This window comes from Ornithorhynchus anatinus, chromosome 6 (assembly GCF_004115215.2).
Source record: "Ornithorhynchus anatinus isolate Pmale09 chromosome 6, mOrnAna1.pri.v4, whole genome shotgun sequence".
Lineage (NCBI taxonomy): Eukaryota > Metazoa > Chordata > Mammalia > Monotremata > Ornithorhynchidae > Ornithorhynchus > Ornithorhynchus anatinus.
The window spans coordinates 22,870,117-22,885,704 of record NC_041733.1 but is presented as its reverse complement, the minus strand read 5'-3'; the positions used below and the strand labels follow the sequence as shown (position 1 = coordinate 22,885,704).

General features: G+C 44.3%; 2 non-coding genes across 2 annotated transcripts; both read left to right on the top strand.

Annotated features, from left to right (window-relative positions):
* The first annotated feature begins 913 nt into the window (after positions 1-913).
* Positions 914-1,051, top strand: LOC114813085. The gene has a single exon (XR_003760696.1). It is a non-coding gene; the product is annotated as a small nucleolar RNA SNORA7 (small nucleolar RNA).
* A 4,184-nt stretch (positions 1,052-5,235) lies between these two features.
* Positions 5,236-5,373, top strand: LOC114813044. The gene has a single exon (XR_003760655.1). It is a non-coding gene; the product is annotated as a small nucleolar RNA SNORA7 (small nucleolar RNA).
* Positions 5,374-15,588: the final 10,215 nt, after the last annotated feature.

The window sequence follows — 15,588 nt, the reverse complement described above, 5'->3', positions numbered from 1 at the left end:
CACAGGGGAATCAGGTTGTCCCACGTGGGGCTCACAGTCTTCATCCCCATTTTACAGATGAGGTAACTGAGGCACAGAGAAGTTAAGTGACTTGCCCACAGCCACACAGCTGACAAGTGGCGGAGCGGGGATTCGAACCCATGATAGGATAACAAATTAATGAGTCAGAGGTAAAAGGCACAATCTCTGCCCTCAACAAATTTATACTCTATCCAGGGAGACAGATAAAACTGATAGGTGAGAATGGAGAAGTGCTTAAGCAATACAACATACACATCGCTATGTATAATCCTAACCCACCTTGACTACTACATCTGCCTCCTCACTGACCTCATGGCCTTCTGTCTCTTCCCACTCCAATCCATACTTAACCCTCCTGCACGATCATTTTTCAAAAGAAGTGTTCAGTCCATGTCTCTCCACTCCTCAAGAACCTCCAATGGCTGCCCATCCATCTTTGCCCATCCACCTCCACATCAAACAGAAACTCCTTACTCCTTTAAAGCACTCAATCAGCTTGTCCCATCCTACCTCACCTCATTGACTTCATACTACAGCCCAGCCCACACACTCCACTCCTCTAGCGTCTGTTTACTCTCTGTGCCGCCGACCCTTTTCCCAAATCGTCCCCCTAGCCTGAAAACCCCTCCCCCTCCATATATGCCAAGATTACCACACTCTCCACCTTCAAAGCATTATTAAGGTCACATCTTCTCCAAGAGGCCTTTCCCGAGTGAGCCCTCTTTTCCCCAATTAGCACTCCCTTCTGCGTCATCTAGGCACTTCGATCTGTGACCTTTGGACATTTGATATTCATCCCACCTCCAACTCGACGGCAATTATGTATATATCTTTAAATTATAGATTATAAATTACTTATTTATTCATACTAATGTCTGTCTCCTCCTCTAGATCCCTCTCAGGATTGCACCTGGAGAGTTCTCAGTACTCTGCCGGTCTCGGCTATGAGAAGGAGAGTCAAGCAGAGGCCTACCCATTCCATTCCTAGCTTGGGCAGTGGCTAGCGAGTGGAGGACAATCTGCTACAAGTCAAAACTCACCTGTGCTGGGCAGCAGCGGCACAGGAGAGAGTCAAGGGCGGAGGCTCAAGTTTACTGCGTGGAAGAAGGCAAAGGTAAACCACTTCTGCATTTTGACCAAGAAAACTCTGTGGAGACATTACCAGAACGATTGCAGATGGGGATGGGGCATTCTGGGAGAGATGTGTCCATGGAGTCACTATGGGTCGGAGACGACTCAACAGCATAAGACAAGACCCCCTCTAGACTGTAAGCTCATTATGGGCAAGGAACAAGTTTGCTGATTTTGTTGTATCATACCCTCCCAATCGCTCTGTACAGTGCTCTGCACATAGTAAATAATATATATGATTAATTGATTTGATTGGTGTAAAAGTGCTATGGTGGTTGAACATGCATAAGTGCCGAGGTTGGAGAATAGGATTTGGGAGAAAAAAATTAATTAGGGAATTAGGGACTTCTGGAGGAGGTAGGAGCAGCATGTCATAGTGAATAGAGCACAAGCCTGGGAATCAGAAGGTCATGGGTTCTAATCCCGGCCCCTCCACTTGTCTCCTGGGTGATGTTGGATAAGTCATTTCACTTCTCTGGGCCTCAGTTACCTCATATGTAGAATGGGAATTAAGAGTGTGAGCCATATGTGGGATAGGGACTGTGTTCAACATGACTAACTTGTATCTACCCCAGCGCTTAGAACAGGGCTTGACACATAGCGCTTAACAAGTACCGTAATTATTATTAGTATTCCCTGTGCCTCAGTTATCTCATCTGTAAAATGGGGGTTAAGACTGTGAGCTCCACATGGGACAAGGACTGTGTCCAACCCGATTTGCTTGTATCCACCCCAGCACTTAGTTCAGTGCCTGGCACATAGTAAGTGCTTAACAAATACCATCATTATCTAGGAGGGCTTACACTTACCTGCTATGCAACCTTGGGCATGTCACTTAACATTGCAAAAATCTACTCTTTCGTCTCCATCCAAACTATGACATTAATCCAAGAATTTTTCCTATCCCTCCTTGATCACTTGTATCACCCTTCTTGCTGACCTCCCTGCCTCCTGTCTCTCTCCCCACTCAAATCCATACTTCACTCTGCTGCCCAGATCATTTTTCTCCAAAATATTCAGGCCATGTTTCCCCACTCCTCAAGAACCTCCAGTGATTGCCCAACCACCACCACATCAAAGAGTACCTCCTTTCCAACTGCCTTAAAGCACTCAATCACCTTGTACCTTTTTACCTCACCACTCTCTTACAACCCAACCCACACATTTTGCTTCTCTAATGCCAACCTTCTCACTGTACCTTGATTTCATCTATCTCGCCACCAACCTCTCACCCATATACTGTCTTTGGCCTGAACATCCTCCCTCTTCATCTCTGACAATTACTCTTCCCAACTTCAAAGGCTTATTCAAAGCACATCTCCCCAAAAGATCTTTCCTAAGCCCTCCTTTTCTCTTCTTCCACTCCCTTCTGCGTTGCCCTGACTTGCTCCCTTTATTCATCCCCCCTCCGAACCCCATAGCACTTATGTACATATCTGTAATTTTTTAAAATTTATATTAATGTCTGTCTCTCCCTCTAGACTGCAAACTCGTTGTGGTCAGGTATGTCTGTTTATTGCTATATTGTACTCACCCAAGCACTTAGTACAGTGCTCTGCATAGAGTAAGTGCTCAATAAATACAATTGACTGACTGATTAAACTTCTCTGTTCCTCAGTTCCCTCATCTGCAAAATGGGGATTCAATCCCAGTTCTCTCTCCTTCTAGGACTGAGAACCCCATGTGGGACCTGATTATCTTGTATCTATCCCAGCATTTAGTACAGTGCTTGACACATAGAAGGTGCTTAACAAACACTATTATGATGACGATGATGATGATTACAGAGGCTGCTGTGATCAGGTACACTTGAACTGGGAGGAAAATTTAGGCAAGGGGAAGGGTGTAAGCAAGGGGGCCAGATGTAGGAAGAGTCAAGAACTAGGCACTGCGAGGTTAGCTTGGGAGGAATGAAGAGCGGGAGCTGAGGTGTGGTGGGAGAAGACTTTTGATAGGTCAGAGGGAGACAGCTGATGGAGTGTTTTAAAGACATTGTTTAGGAATTTCTGCTTGATGCAGAGAGGAATAGTAACCATGGGAGGTTTTGGAGAAGTAGAAAGATGTGCATTGCATGATGTTTTAGAAGAATCACCTGGGCAGCAGAGCATAACATGAACTGGAGAGGGGAGATCCAGGAGGCAGGGAAACCGGTGAGGAGATTGACAGAGTAGTCTGGCTAGGATAGGATGAGTGTCTGGATCAGGTGGTGACCATTTGGAAGGAGAAAAAGAGACAGATCCGGGATATGCTAAGGATATGCTAAAAAGTAGCAGGGTTTAGTGGCAGTCTGAATGTAAGAATTGAAACTGAGAGCAAGGAATCAGGGATAATGCCAAGGCAGCAGGCTGCAGATAATGGGGGGGATGGTGGTGGTGTCAACTGTGATGGGAAAATTAGGTGAACAAGTGGCTCTATCAATCATTCAATTTATTTACCGAGTGCTCACTAAGTGCAGAGCAATGTACTAAGCTCTTGAGAGAGTGCGATACAACAGACTTGGTAGATATGTCCCCTCCCCACAAATGAGCTTAAAGTCTAAATTATTCTTATGTACACCAGTGCTGTGACGCAGGGGGGGTGAATACCAAGTCCCCAAAGGTACAGCGTGGCTTAGTGGAAAGAGCACAGGCTTGGGAGTCAGAGGACGCAGGTTGTAATCCCGGCTCCACCACTGGTCTGCTGTGTCACCTTGGGCAAGTCACTTAACTTCTCTGTGCCTCAGTTACCTCATCTGTAAAGATGGGGATTAAAAAATATGTGAGCCCCTCGTGGGACAATCTGATTACCCTGTGTCTACCCCAGTGCTTAGAACAGTGCTCAGCACATAGTAAGTGCTTAATAAATACCATAATTATTATTATTACAGTTCCAAATCCAAGTGGATTTGGGAGGGAGGAGGAGGAGTTCAGTTTTAGACATATTAAGCTTAAGGTAACAGGAGGACATTCATACAGAGATGTCCTAGAGGTAAGAGGAAAATTCTGATAGTGTATTAATAAACTTCCCCTCTGGAATAGCATCATTCTTAGGTCTCTGCCTCCTTGATGAGCCATTCACTCCTTTCGGTCTGGTTGGCTCACCTGAACCTGCCTAGAGTCCAAATGAATGTTCTTCCATTGAGATGCTCCACATTTCCCACATTTACCTCTTACTTCTCCTTTGTCCTTTTTGCTTCCATTGTCCTGTCTGCCCATATTTCCTTTCCTTTCCCTCCTTTTTTGGGACTGAAATTTGTTTTCCTGTGTTCTCTTCCTCTAACCTCCGAGTCGTCTTTTTTTCAACCTCATCTCCGAAGGCTGAGAACAGAGCCAGGGCCTTCAAGTGGTGGCCGCAGTCAGAGATCAAAGGTGGTTACATAGAGAAGCAGCGTGGCTCAGTGGAAAGAGCCTGGACTTGGGAGTCAGAGGTCATGGGTTCGAATCCCAGCTCTGCCCCTTGTCAGCTGTGTGACTGTGGGCAAGTCACTTCACTTCTCTGTGCTTCAGTTCCCTCATCTGTAAAATGGGGATTAAGACTGTGAGCCTCACGTGAGACAACCTGATGACCCTGTGTTTACCTCAGCGCTTAGAACAGTGCTCTGCACAGAGTAAGCGCTTAACAAATACCAACATGAGAAGCAGCATGGCGCAGTGGAAAGAGCACGGGCTTTGGAGTCAGAGGTCATGGGTTCGAATCCAAGCTCTGCCACTTGTCAGCTGTGTGACTGTGGGCAAGTCACTTCACTTCTCTGTGCCTCAGTTACCTCATTTGTAAAATGGGGATTAAGACTGTGAGCCCCACGTGGGACAACCTGATTCCCCTGTGTCTACCCCAGCGCTTAGAACAGTGCTCTGCACATAGTAAGCACTTAACAAATGCCAACATTATTAAGTTACATGTGAGAGGAATAGAAGGGACTGAGGGTCATGCACTGGTCTCTGTAAACCATCCCCACACGGAGAGTGTTTCTCTATCAGTACCATTGTCTTCAATTGTAGACGATTCTCACTTGCTCTGTCTACATGTATGCCCCCAAAACAAAAAGGCTGAGGGAGGGGTGTATCATTGAGTAGTGCAATGTTTGGTGTGGACTAATTCTTCTTCACCCTCTCAGGGTGGCACCTGGAGAGTTTCCAGTACTCTACCAGTCTTCACTACAGGAGGGAGAGTCAAGCAGAGGCATGCCCATTCCATTCTTAGCTTGGCCAGTGTCCAGTGAGCGGAAGGCAATCTGCTAAAAGTCAAAACTCACCTGTGCTGGACACCAGAGGCATGGGACAGAGTTGAGAGCAGAGACTCGTTTACTGCATGGAAGGAGGCAGTCGTAAACCACTCCCGTATTTTGACCATGAAAACTCCATGTATACGCCACCAGAACTATTGCACATGGAAGTGGGGCATTCTGGGAGAGATGTGTCCATGGAGTCGCTACGGGTTGGACACGACTCGACAACATAAGACAACAACAACAACAACTCTTTTTTATCGTAGGTCAAGAATAGTCAAAGATCTAGGAGGGAGAAACGAGCAAAGAAGTTGTCGACAAGCCAGAACCTGAAAAGAGGAACTACTACCAGGACTGTGAAACGCATTGTGGTTAGAGGGCATCTTTGCCATTTCATAGCTGTTGTGACAGTATTGTACGTTATATTTAGCAGACTGTATTTTTCAGTGATCTTCAGAGAAGCTGACATCACTTCTTTTTTTTTCCAAAAGGCAAGCAAGTCTGTCCAAGGTAGGGGTTTCTCATGCACGATATTAGCTATTCACCACGTGTTGTACATTCAGAATCCCTGAGACTCTCCACCCTCACTTTTCCTTCGTCATTTGGTAATTATAACATTCTCTCCGGCTGTTATGGGCAACATTATTTATGCTCTAGCGACTGATGGGGTTTTGGGTGTTTTCTCCTTCTCTACTGGTTTCCAACTCTGATTACTGGTGCCGAACTGGAAAGGCTTCTGACTCAAGTGTGCCAAACACTAATTTTTACCTTTTGGTCTGAGGAAGAGTGACAAACTTTGCCTTTTAAAATTGCAGGGAATTCATGCACTCAAACCCATCAAGCACATGGCAAGAACACACTTGTAAAATATGCAGAACCATCAGAACTTTAAATAAAATGGAACCTTATTGACACTCACTGTGTTCAGTCTATAGTTTATAAGGGACAAGTGTATTTTCTCACTATTTTTCCCTGAAAATTTTTTTTTGGCTCTGACTCTGCAAAATAACAATAACAAATATGGTATTTGTTACGTGCTTACTATGTGCCAGGCATTGTGTGCAGTGCTGGGGTGGATACAGTCAGATCAGACATAGTCCCCCTATCCCACATGGGGCTCACAGTCTAAGAGAGAGGGAGAATGGGTGCTTTATCCCAATTTTATAGATGAGAAAACTGAGGCCCAGAGAACAATAATAATAATGATGATGGTATTTGTTAAGTGCTCACTACATGTCAACCACTGTTCTAAGCTCTGAGATAGATACCAGCTAATCAGGTTGGACACAGTCCCTGTCCCACATGGGGCTCACAGTGTTAATCCCCATTTTACAGATAAGGTAACTGCAGCACAGAGAAATTACACGATTTGCCCAAGGTCACACAGCAGACAAGTGCAGGGCCAGGATTAGAACCCAAGGTCCTTCTCACTCCCAGGGACATGGTCTATCCACTAGGCCATGCTGCTTCTCCATTATAAACACACACATAGGTATTTATGGTATTTGTTAGGAGCTTACTACATGTCAAACACTGTTCTAAGCACTCGGGTAGGTACAATTTAATTAGGTTGGACACTGTCCCTGCCCGGCATGGGGTGTACAGTCTAAGTAGGAAGGAGACTAGGTATCTCCATGTTACAGTTGAGGAAACTGAGGCACAGAGAAGTTAAGTGACTTGTTCAAGGTCCCACAGCAGGCAAATGGCAGAGCCAGGATTAGAACCCAGGTTTCCCGCCTCCTAGTCCTGTGTTCTTTCTTTCCACTAGACCATCCTTCTGCTTCTCAAAGCAAAACTTGCCCTGGCACCAAAGAAGCAGATCCTGGGTTGACCTGCCTAGACCGAAAGAATTTCTGGGCGACCCAAACACCAAGCCCACCTCAGAGCCCGCCTCCAAAATTTTGATGTCAATAGACCCTCTGGATAATAATAATAATAATGTTGGTATTTGTTAAGCGCTTACTATGTGCCAAGCACTGTTCTAAGCACTGGGGTAGATACAGGGTAATCAGGTTGTCCCACGTGAGGCTCACAGTCTTAATCCCCATTTTCAGATGAGGTAACTGAGGCACCGAGAAGTTAAATGACTTGCCCAAAGTCACACAGCTGAGAGGCCAGTTTTCTTACCCTACCTGTGGATCACTTCTGGGTTAAATCAGTTGTCCTGTTTTCTTGACAATTTATTTTTTATCATCTCCCAGACAATTGGAATGTGAAAAAGAGAAGAGTGGAGGCAAAGGGGGAGGGTAAATCTGGAGGCGTAAACGAATCCTTTCCAAATTGGAAAGTGAAAATGCCATAAGAAGGAATGATTTTCTCTTGAGGAAAAAAAATAGGAAGACCAAGGAAGGTATCAACCCATTTTTAGCAATTTAGAGATTTTCCCACTTTTCTTACTTGACAGGCCCCCTGTACTAGACCCTCAGCCTCTCAATTCAAAATTTCTCAGGATGGGTCTTCTTTATGGGCACCAAATCAGAGAAACCAACATGTCAGAAAACTGTAAAGGTCTGATTTACAAAAAGGATCAAGGCTAGAATAGAGACAGCAAAGCAAATATTTGTTCTTCTGAAATACATTGGCTCTGCTGAGGCAGAGTTGAACACAAATTATCCAAGTTTCTTGCTGATTAGAGGTAGTGAAAGATTAGGGGTGTTGGCACTTCTGTAGCCATAATTAGGTTTTACCGTTTGTTAAGAGGAACAAATAGAGCTTCACTCCTTCCTGATACTGTTGTTTCACTCAGTGGCCTACAGGGTGGGGGGGTCCATGGTTACGGATGCCAGTTTGAGAGTTGCTGCCCTTCTGATAAAGGATGCAACAAAATAATTGAATTCTGAATGTAGAAAAAGTGTACGCTTCAAATTTTGCCAATTTTTTAAAGAGGGAATGATGGTATTTGGAAGGATTCTTCAGGCCCTCTCCCAGGCCAAACAGGAGGTATAAACGAGGAAGCAGAAACCGTCAAAATACCTATTTTGCACAAATGAATCCAAATAAATGTCAAATGACCCGTATAAACAGCAACAGAAATAAGAATCAAAACCCCCATTCTGTTGCATTAGAAATGGGGTTGTGAACGCTTCCTCCACTAAAAACATCAGATTTGGGGATTTTTTTTCTTCCAGTGATCAAGCAGACTCACCCTGGTTTACGTTATGGAGAGACGGGGATGCAGAGCCCAAGAAACAGAGGGTCAAAAGAAGGTCACTTACCAGATCTCGTTATTAATGCCACAGGAAAGCAGACACTGGTGAGGAGGCCAAGATATTTAGTTTAACAATAGGGAGGCTACGAAATACACATGACCATTAAGATTGCTTGTGCTGTGCCAGCTTTTCAAATAGATCTTCAACATAAACCAGCCAGAGGCAAGGGGGAATTTGTGCATAAAGCTTAAAGACTTGAGGGGGGTTGGAAGGGAGTATCTCCGAGTCCTTACTGGAATCAGAGAAGGGGGAGAAACAGCTAATGGTGGTGTGGTCCTCTGTGGGAAAGAAAACAGAAGAAAAGCAAGAGTTGTAAGGATAAAGGAGGGAAGAATAATATCCACATTTATGGCATAAAATATGTTCTTGAAGTTTCATTTTGAGGAGAAATGGCCGTTGTACCAGGACCTGGGGTGAAGCACTTAAATAAAACATTCCTTGCAGTCACTGTTTCCTGGTCATGAACATGAACAATTGACAGAAAACAAACGCAGAGCAGGATTCCCCCTTCCCCATGATAGGTTGTATTTAGAGACTCAGCCGGAGATCCCCGAGCTTGGGAACACCAACCAACCATAGCCCAGCAGCGACAGGCTGCTTAACTAGAAGCACAGCCAGGCAGATGATCACACTGAACAGAGGTTATTTTAGGTCTGACCAGTGAAACGTGGAAGAAACATCAGCCAAAGCAGTCGACAGGAACAACGAACACGGGATCAGTCACTCTGCTTCCTCCTATCTCCACCCACGGTCTGCAGTGGCCTTGACAGGTCTAGTGCATCCCTAGGTTCCAACTAGTTTTTGGGCTTTGGGGAGACCCTTTGGATTGGAGGACAGCTTAGGGGCTTGTGTCCACTCTTAGGAGGGCCTGAAAAGAACACTTCGGTTTGTCCCACAGAGGATCAGCCCCTCTCCCCACCCTACTCCTCTGACTACTTGAGCCACTTGAGCACTTCCATGACACCTAAACCCAAACCTTCCCCCGGCCAACTCCCAACACCTATAATAAAATTGATGGTATTTGTTAAGCACTTACTATGTGACAAGCACTGTACTAAGTGTTGGGGTGGAGACAAGCCAATGAAGTTGCACACGGTCCCTGCCCCACGTGGGGCTCCCAGTCTCAATTCTCATTTTACAGACAAGGTAACTGAGGACCAGAGAAGTGAAGTGACTTGCTCAAGGTCACACAGTAGACAAGTGGTGGAGCCGGGATAATAATAATAATAATGTTGGTATTTGTTAAGTGCTTACTATGGGCCAAGCACTGTTCTAAGCGCTGGGGTAGACACAGGAGTTATCAGGTTGTCCCACGTGGGGCTCACAGTCTTCATCCCTATTTTACAGATGAGGGAACTGAGGCACCGAGAAGTTAAGTGACTTGCCCAAAGTCACACAGCTGCCAAGTGGCCGAGCTGGGATTCGAACCCATGACCTCTGACTCCAAAGCCCGTGCTCTTTCCACTGAGCCATGCTGCTTCTCTATTAGAATCGTTGACATTCTGAGTCCCAAGCCTGTGCTCTATCCACTACACCACACTGTGACTCCAGTGGGACTTAAACCCACAATCTTTGAATTGCCTTCTCCACACTAGAAGTTCAACGCGCTATCCATTGTTCAACACGCTATCCATTGTACCACATAGCACATATGTAGTTCCCCCTACCTGTAATTTACTTTAGTGTCTGTCTCCCCCGCTAGTTTGTAAGCTCTTTGAAGGCAGGGATGATATCCATTAACTCTATTGTACAATCCCAAATGCTTAGTACGGTGCTCTCCACACACTGAAAACTCAATAAATAAAACCGATTGTTTGATTGTACACCATAAATGTAGTAATGACTGCTTCCTTGACTCTTCACGGTTATTTTGCTCTCGCATTCAATCCACTACTACATTCTGATCTTTCCTTAAAAATATTTACATCCGCCCCTTCCTCTTCAACCCTGCTCTGTCTACCCTGTTTCAAGTGCTCATCATATCAAGATTAGAGTATTTTATCAGCCTTCCCACCAGTCTCCCTGCCTCCAGCCTCATCCCACTTCAGTCCATACTGTGCTGAAGCATCGCTCAGCACCCACATTCCCTCTTCTCAAAACTCTCCAATCGTTGTCCAGTTCCCTCTGCATTAAAGAAGATTCTCCACCACTGGTTTTCCTCCTGCTTTGTCCACCTGATCAGTTCCCACAGGCCCTCTTAATTTTTCCAGTGTTCATCTCTGAATTGCACCTTGTTCTCATCTTGCCTGCCTCTGACCTCACGTTTACACTGCTCCTGGAGTCTGGAACTACCTTTCCCTTCCAGATCCACTAGAACTCGGCCCTCCCCAAAATTCTATGTCTCCCTATACCTATCCCAGTTCTTGTCATCCCTTCAGCCACCTCTTGCCCTTACGTATTTATTCCCATTCTTGGCACTTGTGTACATATTTTTCTCCCCCACTAGAATGCAAGCTCCTTGGGGGCAGGGAATATCTTGTGCTTCTACTGTGCTTCCCAACTGCACTGCATTCAGAAGTTGCTCTGTATATACTGATGTATCTACTCTACTTCAATCAGTTGGAGGGCGAGATAAATTTTCCTTAGAAATGGATGTTTGGCCACCATTGCTATTCATACTGGACTATGTCAACCCCTTCCATCTAGTTGGAGACCCAGATGAGAAGCAGAGGGAAGATTAAGACTGTAGACTCATTCAATCCTTCATTCATTTGTATTTGAGTGCTTACTGTGTGCAAAGCACTGTACTAAGTTGTGGGTAGGGAATGTGTTTGTTTATTGTTGTACAATATTCTCCCAAGTGTTTAGTACAGTGCTCGGCACACAGTAAATACTCCATAAATGCGACTGGCTAAGAGGATGCTCAAAGTAGTAGCCAGTTTGCTTACATGTGCAGTTCATCGGAACATACAATCTCCAACCACCTAATTCAGTGCTCTGCTTCCCAAAGGCACACAAAAAGTCACTCAATAACCATTTAACTAAGCTCCATTTCTGTTTGCTTTGCTTTACAAACAAGGGAGTAAATTAAGTTCTAAATAGCTTGTCCTCACATACCTCACAGACCGTGAACACTTTCTGCTACTACGTACTGGATTTATCCGCTAGGGGACTGTAGCAGAGAACAGCTTTTTCCTCCTCTTTTAGTCCAACTGGCCTGGGTTCTTGCTTCACGACACGGAGAAAGGCTTCATTCCTTGGGTTCCTCTCCTAGAAAGGACAGAAGTATCTATCCATCTTAAACATTTTCCTCAGTATATTGTGAAGTTATTTTTAGCTAACTTAAGCACATATTTCAAAAAGATTAATGAAATTCTTATACAATAGCTTGTGTTTTTCCAGATGAATGCACAATAGGATAATGCTTAGCAGTCGGAGCTCTTTCTCCAGAAATTCCTGTTTCTGAGAAATTAAATAATTCATGCCATTGGCTGTGTTGGTAATATATTATGGCTGGTGACTTCCAAATTAGTTTTGTCATTTATGCCTTAATAATATTATTAAAATCATCAGAATTATTAAAATAAACAGTACCAAACAAGCAAATTATTAAAATGTATGAAATAGTATTAAAGCATTATTAAAATATTATTATTAAACATCTAAATCATGTTCAGTTTACTGTCCAGGATTGAAAGTGTTTCAAAATTTGGTTTGTCAGATGCATGGAAAAAGCTAGTCAGTATTTTGGAATGTTTGGAAAAATCTTACTATTACAATAAATCTTTTTTTGTCTTCCAGATTTTTCATCTCGGGTGATGAACACTAATCATATACAAAGTCTGGTGGGTCCCTAATAATAAGACCATCAGCATTAAAGATGATCAATAAACTGAAGAGACCCGAGTGTTAGGGTAAACATTGGAAACTACTTAGAGACAGGGATGGTGCTGTCAATCTCCTCTCAACTCCCAGTGCAACCAGTGCAGTGCAATGTAGAAAGAGGTGCTCAAAAATATGATTTGTTGGCTAATAGGGAGAGGTAATCTCAGATTACATCTGCAAGACTGTTGTTGACTACCTCCACTGTTTTCTTTCATTTTCAAGTGGAATAGCTGGATGATTCACGGGTACGGCTAAGGCACTTGAGTGTGAAAACACTTCATGCTGCAGACAGTGTACCAGTGAATTGGCAAATACTGTTGACAGATAAGCTGCACAAAAGAGTGATTTAGTGATTCCCACAAAGGCTGAATTTTAAAAATTTTGCTTGTCACTCAAAGATCTGTCCCCACACTTGCTGATTCCTGTAAGTACTAAGTTTCCAAAACCACAATTACTAAACTAAATAGTGACATGGCATACAAGTATTGTCCAGTAATATGCTCTAACAGAACTTGCTGCCAGTAAGTCAACTCACTGCATTAATCCATCACTTAGGAGATACACTAATAAATCATCATGGAGAGTAAAAAATAACCAGCCTAACCTGTCTGCCTCTTTCACCACTGCTAGCAGTGGCTGGGACCTCTGGGAGGCAAAGAGGAGAAGGGTGGAGAAGACTGGAGGACTGCTTTGTGTGGTTATTATTTGCTTCAAAATTGAAACCAAATCTGCAGGTGAACAGAAGTTCAAAAGGCAATGTAAACAGGAGCAGTTTGCCCAAGGACTAGCTAAGAACCTTAGCGAATGTTGAGGGGCAGGAGGGATGTTGGGCATGTTGCAGGGCTAGACACTGGTGTTAATAGTAATGGTGGTATTTTTTAAACATCAAGCACTTTACTAAGTGCTGGGGTGGATACAAGCAAATCGACGCAGTCCCTGTCCCACGTGGGGTTCACAGTCTCAATCCCCATTTCGCAGGTGAGGTAACTGAGGCACAGGGCAGTGAAGTGATTTGCCTAAGGTTACCTGACGTGGCAGAGACAAGATCAGATCCCACAATAATAATGATGGTATTTGCTAAGCGCTTACTATGTGCCAGGCACTGTTCTAAGCTCTGGGGTGATCTGGTGTACTAGAGGAAAGGAAACAGGAGAAGCCACTTGGAAAAGCTGTCCCAGAGGAGGTTGTGGGAGGAGTAAAGAAGCCAGTAGCAGAGTCCGGTGGTGGGTAATCTTGGTGGAGTGCAATTCGGGCAGAATAAAATCTGGTAATGTTCCTAGAATGTCGCAACTCTGTAATATGAAAGTCAGAGAAGGCCTGAAAGGAAAGAAGTGTGGAGGCTCACTGAGGCTCTAAATTAAAAAAGAAAAAAATCCTTAAACTAGTCCATATGGTGGGAGATGAGTCTCTTGCAGGGAGGTGCAGGCTTCTTGTGGAATGGCAGCTGTTATTATTATATTCTTAAAGTGCTTAATTAATGCCTGTCTCCCCCCTAGACTGTACGGTCGTAATGGGCAGGGAACGTGTCTGCTAATTCTGTGGTAGTGTACTCTCCCAAGCATTTAGTACAGTGCTGTTCACATAGTAAGAGCTCAATAAATATGACTGAGTGCTTATTATGTGTCATGCATTGTTCTAAGCGCTGGGGTAGATACAAGTTAATCAGGTTGGACACAGTCCCTGTCCCACAGTAAAACAGGAGGGAGAACATTCTAGAGATTATGAAACCAAGGCACAGGGAAGTTGTGAATTGCCCAAGGTCACACAGCAGGCAAGAGGCAAAGACAGGATTAGAACTCAGGTCTTCTGACTCCCAGCCTTTGCTCTTTCAACTAAACCACATTGCTCTTTCCACTAAGCCACATTGCTCTTCACAATCTTCAATTCAGTAAAAGCAATCAAAGGCTAAATCTTTACTTTTCTTCTGGGTATCAGTTTTCCCTTCTGATAAAAGGCGCTTCTAAGACCAATCGAGCCCTCTAGGGTTGTTATAAGAAGGTGCTGACAGAATCAAAGAACTTTAAGGCCGGCACATCAGTTCCACTAGACAGTAAGCTCGCCGTGGGCAAGGAACATATCTAACTCTGCTGTATTATACTCTCCAAAGCATTTAGTACAGTGCTCTACACAGAGTAAGTCCTCAATAAATATCATTGATTGAGAGGAAACAATTGGAAGACTGGAAAAATTTTCCTGAAAAATTCTAAGAAAAAGAATATCTTGATTTCATACAAATGATTCAGGCTGAGATTTTAGCCTAGATTATTAGGTAATTTTAGCTGTTTGGGCCTACTTTAAGTCACTTTCTAGTCCCAGCTCTGCCACTTGTCAGCTGTGTGACTGTGGGCAAGTCACTTCACTTCTCTGTGCCTCAGTTACCTCATCTGTAAAATGGGGATGAAGATTGTGAGCCTCATATGGGACAACCTGATTACCCTGTATACCCCAGTGCTTAGAACAGTGCTCTGCACATAGTAGCGCTTAACAAATACCAACATTATTATTATTATTAATACATTTCGACAAAGCCAAGAGCAAAACCATCGCTTCCCTGCTACCAACCAAACAACCAATTAGATGAGCGCTGAAACAAAGTTGATTAGAGGATGACCCGACTTATCTGTGGTAATACTGTGGTGAATGTAAACCCTTACAGAGTGATGCTAAAAACCCTCGAGGGTTGCAGTGAACCCCAGCTGCCAAGCAGTAACATGATAACTGGATACAGACTCCGAGAGAGTGAAAACCCTCACAATTCACAGTGCTTTGGCTGGAGGATCATTTCACCATCCCCAGAGGCAGAGTTAATTACAACAGTGGTATTTGTTAAGTGCGTAAATATGGCCCAAGCACTGTAAGTAAGCACTGGGGTAGATACAAGATGATGGGGCAGGGGGGTCCCCAACCCTGTCTCACATGGGTTGCACAGTCTAAGTTGTGCCCCTTTTCCCTAGCATACGATGTGGAGAGAGGGAGGTATATGGAGGGCTGGACCACAAGCAGAACGATACCAAAGTTTAGTGAAACCCTGTAGGATTTCGCATCTCCTCTCACCACATGCCTGCTCCCTAAGCTCCAGATGTGCCCTCCTTTAAACTAGCTGTGTTGGCGACCATCATGGGCACCCTGCTGGGCATCCACCTCCTAAAATACCCATCAGGAAGAGATGTCGTGGGCCCACAAAGGAAAAATATACTC